We start from the raw sequence: 8,251 nt of genomic DNA, 5'->3' as shown, positions 1-8,251 counted from the left end.
TAGTCACCTTTTACCGCAAGAGTGGGTTGCTGAAGACCTATTCTACCCTAGATCTTCACGTGTACACCGGAAAGATACGAAACAGGCACGAGGCAGGACAAAGCTTAGATTTAACACAGAACAGCGGAAACATGTTCACCTCGTGTCTCAAAAGAAACTGAAGAGTTGTTCCTGCGGTGAAGATGTCACATTGTGCAGCATATGACATGTTGGAAACATGTAATTTGTTCCAATCAAAACCAGCGCCCTGCTGCCTGACAACAGTGGTTCGCGAGATGGCTGTCTCGCACCTGTGCACCAAATACTCACACAACTGTCTCCAGTATTGTCACAACTAACATGTTTGCGAGTTGTTCTTGTTCAAATACAATAGCAGACACTGTAGAACACAGTAAGTGAGAACTGGGGTGGCCCTGTTGATAGTGCACATGGGAGGAGTTCTAATCCCCACATCATGGACTGGTAGGTATATTGTCTCTTGTGAGGAATTGAGGACCTTCCCTCTTGTGTTTCTTTAATGTTGTTTAACGCCGCACTCTGCAATATTCCAGCTATATGACGGAGATGCGTAAATAATCGAGTCTGTTCCAGACAATCCAGTGATTGACATCACGAGCATCGACCCATGCATTTGTGATACGATGATATGCATCAACAAAGTCAGCAAGCCTGACCACCCGATCCCGTTAGTCGCCTGTTATGGCAAGCATGGGTTGCTGAAGACCTATTCCATGTCAATACTTGTGTAGTGTTGACTGTTTGACAGTCATTTACCCTGTGAAAGGTCACGTCCAAGATCTAGGCCAATAAAATTCCCTGGCAACATTTTTTTATTCTATTTGAAAAAGGTATAAAATTGCCAAAGTCTTGTTACTTCCAGTAAATTTCCCTCCATCCAATTATCAACACTTCATTCTCAGTGACCACCAAGTGCTCCACTTTAATGTCAATCACAATGTTCGGATGAAAACCTTCACCCATTACCTTAATCCTCTGGTGAGTCCAACACAATGTCCCACTGGGGATATGAATGATGTTTCACCTGTACAACCAAGTATTCCCCCCTCCTGTGATGCTGGATGTCAAACACCCCTAATTACCTCGGTGGGACGGCCCACTAGAGGGCACTCTCCAACTGTCAAGCTACTTGGAAGGAACTTCTCATATTGCTAATTAGGGTACACAAGTGCCTTCTATGAGAGATGGGTTAATACCTTTACTTCAATAACCTCATGGTTTTAAGTGTTTGCCAGGGCCCACATGCACGAACAGATCTCAATGCTAAGACAAATGGAGCTCCTGATCTGCTATGGGACTTTACAGCGTATCTGAAGCATTTTAAAATTGCATCTGTCCCGTAATTGAATGTTTCTGCAATAAATATTATCTTATCTTATCAGTTAATGCAAGTGGGCTCAAGGCTTCCGAGATGTGTCATACCAGTGTTCAATCAACTGATTAATGGACCAATACATGAATGACATGAGACTTAACCTTCTAGAGCCTGACATGCAGCATGGGTTGTATACTCCCCAGGGAGCTGAGAATGATTTGTGAGTGCACACTGATCCAGTGAACAGGGTAATAATAGCTCTTTTAATATGCCCCTGAGTGGTGTGGAAATATGCGCAATATAAAAGGCATATTATTATTATTACTTTCAGAGACAGGAAATAAACAACTGTTGTAAATATGTCAAGCCCACTAACCATGTCAACACTTTGATGACATGTTGTACATCTACACTTGAGAATAACTGTGCATTAGTACACTGAATAATCTTCAGTGAAATAACACTTGTACGTTGGGATGATTTGTTTTATACTCCAAAAGGGAAAATACTTTTCCTGGATTTATGCCACTGAAAGCACATTTCCTGCCACAAGCATGAGCTTACACCTTAGAAACCATGCATGGAATCAAACACGGTCTTCAGTGAGACAAGCAAACACCTCACCCACCAGGCCACCTCCTCCACTGCACCTGATGCAATAAGGCCATATTTACTCTGGAAGGCGAACAGCCTCTAGACTGATACTTGAATCCTCATGAATATAACATCCACTGCCAGGATTCACTTCCAAATGATGGATTCCACTCCACCGACAGCAAATTGTGCAGCGGTACATCTGAGCATGTGCAGCGCGCAGCGTGTGCACCGAACGCATCAATCAGCATCAGAACAATTGCATCAAATACTCCCTGGACGAGTCACTGCTCAGTGTGTCCGACATCAGGAATATTAATGAAAGTCAGGATGAAAAGAATTTAGATGAAGCATCGTCTCATCCTGGTAGAAGGATGTGTTCAGAAGAGCATTATGAACTGACCTGTCTCTTTGCCAATTCTTGGTATCAGTATCAGAAGGTGTTCATTAAGATGGTTGTGGACTAACAACGGCTTCGTCCCTTGGTGCTATGTGCCACAAGCATGAAGGGATGGCATTTCCTCAATGAAACCCTCTTCTTCAAATCCTTGCATAAACATCTTGATAACCTCCATTTGCACTCCAAATGTGAACGAATGCTGATAATGTCCTCGGACACGAGTATGACTGTTGGAATCACGACAACTAATCGAAAGTGTTGATTGCATGTTACATATAACTGTAAGATATGAGTGTGATTTGTTTACGTCTTCAATCTGACATTGAATCCCCGTCAGTGATGCCAGGTTCCAGAGCTTGTGCAATAACATGCTAAACTATCGGAAACCAAGTGAAGTGTGCCAGCAAGCACTGGACTCCCAAATATTATTAGTGAGACTCCCCTGGACCCGCAATTAGACCGAGTCAGGTAATCCCTGACCTTCCAGTTGATACCACGTATGTTCACTCAGATTTCATGTGATAGACAGCAGGCATGGTGAGGACTTATGATGAAATATCAGTGGATTTATATCTAAACAAAATGTCCTCTGTCAGGTTTACAGGAGAGTGAGTGAGTGAGTGAGTATGGTTTTACGTCGCTTTTAGCAATATTCCAGCAATATCACGGCGGGGGACACCAGAAATGGGCTTCACACATTGTACCCATGTCGGGAATCGAACCCGGGTCTTCGTCGTGACGAGCGAACGCTTTAACCACTAGGCTACCCGACCGCCCCTGGTTTACAGGAGAATCCTCACCTTAATCCAACCTTACATTAATCCAATCACACACCAAATAGCACCGCTTATTAGCGCTGAGTAGAGTACTTCAGCTAAAACAATATGTGCGCGCCGGCTTGTGTCGGCCTTTGATGCAGTCGCAAAGAGCAAAGACACCGTGTTGGGTGGCGTCTGACGGACCTTCAGGTGTGATCAGTGATGACATGAGTGAGTAGAACGCTTGTCTTGACCCCAGCAGTGACAATTCACAGGATGTAATTAGTGTTTGAGTGACATTGTTTATATACTTGTAACAAGTGCTGCTCAATAAACAGTGTTCTGGAATACATAGTTGTTTGTTTTCAGTGTATGTCTAAGTTGATATTTCTGCTATCCAAAATGACTTATTGTTGATATAATTGCAATGTTTAATAATGCGAGCCAAGAACACTCGCATTTTTCGCATTTAAATCACGCTCGCGTTAATATCAAGATTTACAATATTTCAGCCTCATGTCACAAGTTGTTATATTCAGCACATTTCAAATTGTATTGAACATTGCTGATCCTATATTTAATTGACTTGTTTGGCAACCTCTGATGGTCAATCAAAATGAGTTCCACAACTCCCCCTCCCCAATCCTTGGCCAGTCTGCACCTAATGTCCTCATGAGGTCGGTACTTCATAGCAGGTGTCAGGATCATGTGCGGCCGTGACCTCCATCACCCAACTGACCAGAAAGTTAAAGAAAAGCACGCATTTTAACATATCTTCTGTTTCCCTCCTGTCTTTTTCTCCACAAGAATCTCATGGTCAAAGGTCACCAGTTCCCGTGTAGTATTGAGGGTCACTGCTTGACCACTCCACGTGAGGCAGAAGGGCTGCCAGGTGTGACAAGTCACATTGTGTTGTTTGTTGGTTTGTTTATTTGTTGTTTAACACGGCACTAACAAACATTCCAGCCATATGCCGTTGGCCTGAATAATTATCGAGTCTGGACCAGACAATCCAGTGATCGATATTGTGAACAACAATCCACGCCGTCGGAGTACAATGACCATCTGATTCATTTGGTTGCCTCTTACGACCAGCAAAGGTTGCTATGGACCTCGTATTCTCCCAGCAGCATTGTGACTGCCAAGAGGTACCAGAGGATCAGTGTGTATGTGGACAGTCTACGGTAGTCCAACTCTTGATCATTAACACTGCTGACTATACATTACCTGGTGGGTTGGGCCTACATATCAGGGCAAGTTGACCACTGTTGACATGTGTGTAGGTAAAGAGGTAAAGACAGACGTAAAGACAGACAGTGGAGTGACCAAGTCAGTTGGGTTTAATGACATTTTGTTCAGCAATATTCCAGCAAAACATCACCTTGGAGACACCTGAGGCGAGCGAATGCTTCTACCATTTGGCTATCTCAACGTGGCTTCTAGACTACGGCAATGTAATCGTGTTTTCAGCAGAGCACCAAGAGCTTGGGTTCTGGTACACAACAAACATTAGTTACCATGGTTACTATCATGCTTTCTTCCGTCAAACATTGTAAAGTGTTCTTCCCCTCGCTCCCCAAATCCTTTTTTAAAATTTACATTCTTCATGGAGAGTTACAATGTCAATGTCAGAATGAATACAGTCTGTGTGTTTTACTGAGTTATTTACTGTGCACGTTTCACATAAATCACAGAAAATATCTCCCTACCATAGATGAGTGGTATGTATTAGTTCTGAAACCAGTGTCCAACTGCAGGGACACACTAGGAGTATACTATCCTGGCAATCAAATGACAACAAATAGTTTCCTGCTCACAAAACAAAGCCCGATATGTCCAGTAGTGAGTAAGTGAGTGAGTATGGTTTTACGCCGCTTTTAGCAATATTCCAGCAATTTCACGGCGGGGGACACCAGAAATGGGCTTCACACATTGTACCCATGTCGGGAATCGAACCCAGGTTTTGGGCGTGACGAGCGAACGCTTTAACCACTAGGCTACCCGACCGCCCGATATGTCCAGTAGGTGTTACTCACTTGGAGAAGCAACAAACTAGGTCGACCTACCTATGTTTGAAATAAATCAATCAGTTTTGCCTCAGCCTTTTGTGATGTATGAAGAGGCTAAACCTCCTGACGAAACCAACTAGTCATAGTACAATAGATCAAATCAATATTACAAGCAGTAAAGATTAAAATATCAAAATAGTGTTGTTCTATCTACTATTACAACATTTACAGTCAAGTCTCGTTAATCCGACACTCGACTTTATCCGACACTAATGATGGGAACCGATTAAATCAGTGCTATTTAGACCCGTTAATCCGACAGTCTCACACTCCGACTCCGACCCACTTAATTTTCAACGAATAACCGAAATCACTCATTAATCAGTCTCGTTAATCTGACACAGTGATCAGTGTACTCCGTGGTCATCTGCCCGCGAGTACACAGCCTGTGTTTTTATGCGAGACAAATCAGCTGTTTGAAACCTTATCTATCGTGTAGTTGTCTGATTTTCGATCACAAACATTGATACTACTAAATTTCGTTTATCCGACATACTCATTAATCCGACAAAATCATATGCAACCATTGATGTCAGATTAACGGGACTTGACTCTATTTGAATTGAAGGTTAACTTGTTCTTAAAATGTTAACTCTTTGTAACTTTTTCCTTTCACTGTACACCCGTGAAGATCCGGGGTAGACTACGTCTTCAGCAAACCTTGCTTGCTTTAAAAGGTGGCTGTGATTGTCGTAAGAGGCGACTAACCCGATCGGACGGTCAGGCTCACTGACTTGGTCTATGCATGTCATCTTATCCCATTTGAGTGGATCGATGCTCAAGACATCAATCACTGGATTGTCTGGTCCAGACTCAATTATTTATAGACTGCCGTCATATAGCTGGAATATCCCTGAGTGCGGCGTTAAACAACAAACAAACAACCTTTCACTGTAGTATAAGAGAGTCTTCAGAGAAACTTGATTCCTATACTAACAATGCACCAGTATATGAAGGATTCCACTCATCAAAGTTGGGTTTTTTTTTTGTTCATATATCATGTATATATGTATACCTATTGTCAAACCATCTTCTTCAATCTTTTTAAATGAAAGTTGTGTTTGAAATTAGCATGTATGTCAAGGGTCCTTGTCATAACCTATGTTAAAAGTTACCAGTGGAAGAACCCCAGAATCCAGTCATTTCAAACACTGTGAATGTTACTAACACTGGTAACGTGGTTGGATGGTTGGCAGATCATGTGGAAGACTTGACTCCAGACCTGAACCCCAGTCTGATGTGTCAAACCCACCCCCACTGGTCGATGGAATTGTTGTCGATGGAAGAAATATTAACGATTATTGATATGAAATTGTTGTCATCGATAATAACTTACATAAACTATTGTGATGAAATAAAGTTTAGATTTACCGAAACAGATTTGTTAATGTCAATCATGTCAATTATCAAAGAAGGAAAGCAACTGTTTTTCTCATATCTCAAATGTCCACAAAGTAATCTATGACTAAAAGGGTCACTGCTCACCAGTGGTGTGAAATATGTTGATTTATTTGGGGATTTTCTTGCATATTTGCTTAAAGTTACTGCCCTGATATTAATTGATAATTGATCGTTTTTTAGTTTGTGATTATCGATCTCTATAATCTACATGGAAAGCCAGCCCTAGTGATGACAATACAATGTACCAGGGGTCCGGAAAATTTAAAATCCCAATCGGACATTTGCATTTAGGCCACGCCCCCTTCAAATAGCGTATTTTAGTACGACTTTTCACACACATTACAAGTTTACGTATTCATAATATGATGAATTATGAATTGTTTCAATTTAAATTGTTTAATTTACCGGACAATTAATAACAAATTATATCATTTTAGATTTACATGGAAAAAATACGCTTGTTTCTGTTATAATAACGATCTGTTAACGTAGTGAACGGTCTAATTAATATTCATGAGTTATATTCATGAGTCTGCTCAAGTGTACGCGTTGTAACATTTGGATCGAGACTATTATCCCATATTTGGTTATCACGTGACCTACGGGAAAAGGTTTTTTTTTAAACTAAAGATTTTTTTAAAAACAAGACAGATATTTTAATCACAAATACTAAAATATCGTTGATAGCAATAGTTATTTGAATACTTTTTTCATCTGTACTTAATTATTGACCATAAAAAAATTGGATATCGATCGTCCGAGAAAGCAAAATGGCGGTCAATCAAGATTCAATATACGACTAGCTACTGAAAACAATAAAATCTGCAAATCCTCATTGTTTGGCAGATCCGCCCGACTGATCTGCATCGGTCGACTGGCTGTCGTCACGCTTTCGCTTCTTGTCTGAGGTTACGTATCGTAGCATTGTGAGGATAATGAGGTACATCGATGATGCAAGGTATTAATGTACAGTTGTAAACACCTTTCACTCAAATTAACAAGATGTTCTCAGTAATTAATCCTCGATTAATCAGTGTCAACTCAGTTTATTGCCTATTACAGTGATTGACAGATTGGACTATCATGTAGGTACGATGTATTTACAGCAATCAAAACAAACAAAGCTTGTCAGTGTAGTTAATCTTCATTGTGTTGCAACTGCAGACAGAATCAGTCCTAACTGTTGATCATGTCCGGTCAAAATTTAAGAATGTCCGGACAATACTTTTTAAAATGTCCGGTAAGCAATATTTTAAAACGGACATTTGAGATTCCCAATCGGACATGTCCGGCGCATATGACGGTTTCCGGACCCCTGCAATGTACCATGATTGCTGCTGGATGTAATTTGAGGAATGGAGTCCAAGGCTGGCTTGAAAGTCGACAATGTGTGGTGAAATCATAGCCGCCATTTGTCATCCCCAGCATCATGGGCCGCGTTTAATATGGCCATGATGGGATGCCTGTTGCATCCCCCCTTGATAGGCCAAAAGCATCAGTAACACCTGGTGTGCTTCACTCATAAGTCATGCTCATAGACAATGGCCCTGTCAGTCAAGGCAGGTATTTTATCAATGGACACGTGGCCGGCCCATAAATGCAATCTGCTCACGTGTTTATACTTTTCTCATAATACAGAACTATATGAAGATAAACAGCTACAATAGTCTCAAATAAACGGTCAAACGTACGGCCA

Source organism: Haliotis rufescens, unplaced genomic scaffold, assembly GCF_023055435.1.
Source record: "Haliotis rufescens isolate VD_foot unplaced genomic scaffold, xgHalRufe1.0.p SCAF_2, whole genome shotgun sequence".
Taxonomy (NCBI): Eukaryota; Metazoa; Mollusca; class Gastropoda; order Lepetellida; family Haliotidae; genus Haliotis; species Haliotis rufescens.
The sequence above is the reverse complement of the archived record's forward strand: the minus strand, read 5'-3'. Positions refer to the sequence as shown.